General features: G+C 40.7%; 1 pseudogene; it reads right to left on the reverse strand.

The window, feature by feature from the left end:
* Positions 1 to 480: 480 nt before the first annotated feature.
* LOC123934537 lies at positions 481 to 868 on the reverse strand (annotated as a pseudogene).
* Between the last annotated feature and the right edge of the window lie 418 nt (positions 869 to 1,286).

Consider the following 1,286-nt stretch of genomic DNA (forward strand, 5'->3'; position numbering starts at 1 on the left):
AGTGTGTTGTTTGATTTCCACATATTTATGAGCTTCCCAAATTTATTTTTCTGTTATTGATTACTAATTTCATCCTTTGGTGACCAAAGAACTACACTGAATTATTTCTATACTTTGGAATTTTTTGAGGTTTGTTTCATGGTCTAACATAAGGTCTATCCTGGAGAATGTTCCCAACGTTCACTCGAGAAGAATGTACATTCTGTTGTTGAATGGTGTGTTCTGTAAATGTCTATTAAGGCTAATGGCTCAACACTAATTAGTATGTTCAAGTCTTCTTTTTCTATGTTGATTTCTGCCTAGTTGTTTTTATTTATTTATTCAGAAGATATCACTGGTTAATCATTACCAGCCAATTTTATTTATACATGAGTCATAATCAATATGAAAATTAAGCAAAGACATTTATCCTCTTATGTGTGAGGATATGCAAAATAAATCAAGTGTGAGTTATATCTAAGTATGTATGTAATCTTACTTTCATTTCTCTGGTGGATGTCCAAATTCATACTTCTCCCTCACATTAGAGACAACCATATCCAAATGGAGCCAGTGAACCTCTTCTGACCACAGGTGACTGAGGCAAAATCCATAGCAGGCCATGTGCTTTACTTTGTGACTGTCCGCTGTCTTCTGAAAGATGCCTGGATATCACTAGCATCTCCATGCCTGGTAATACTGGCCCAAGTGGCTGGTTCACTGCTGTTTTCAAAATAAAACACCTTCAACAATTGCTCCATTGCCTCAGGGGAACGTTCCGCTCCAGTACCCAGGTGAATACTGGTACTCAAATTCAGTGAGTGATTCAAGTTTGGGTCAAGGTGAGCAGCTGCCATTATTTTGTTAGATGCTCTGTATCTGTCATGCTAGTTCCAAAGGCCACAGTAACTCTGTGAAGTCAAAGGACGATTTAAAAAAAATGCTCCTAGTTTCTCTATTCTCTTTCCATAGTAGCCTGAGAACTCGAACCTTGCTGGGCACCTGGAAGTGAAGGTAGCCGACTTCGAGGTGCCACCACGAATAGATCTCCGTGCTCCTTCTCAAGCCTCACACCATAGGTGCACAGAGATCCCTCCTCTGGGGCGATGGCAGCCAAGGCAGCTGCCAACATGCACCCTCCTGGGTGATACTGTGTTGGCACGGGCCCTGCATGACTGGCGACTGTCTGTGATTCATGACCCTGCCACTGTCTGGTTGTTTCTTTTTGGGGGGGTTGTTTTATTATTGAAAACTGGATATTAAAATCTCCAATACTATTGTATACTTATTTCTCCCTTTAGTTCTGT

This window comes from Meles meles, chromosome X (genome assembly GCF_922984935.1).
Source record: "Meles meles chromosome X, mMelMel3.1 paternal haplotype, whole genome shotgun sequence".
Classification (NCBI taxonomy): domain Eukaryota; kingdom Metazoa; phylum Chordata; class Mammalia; order Carnivora; family Mustelidae; genus Meles; species Meles meles.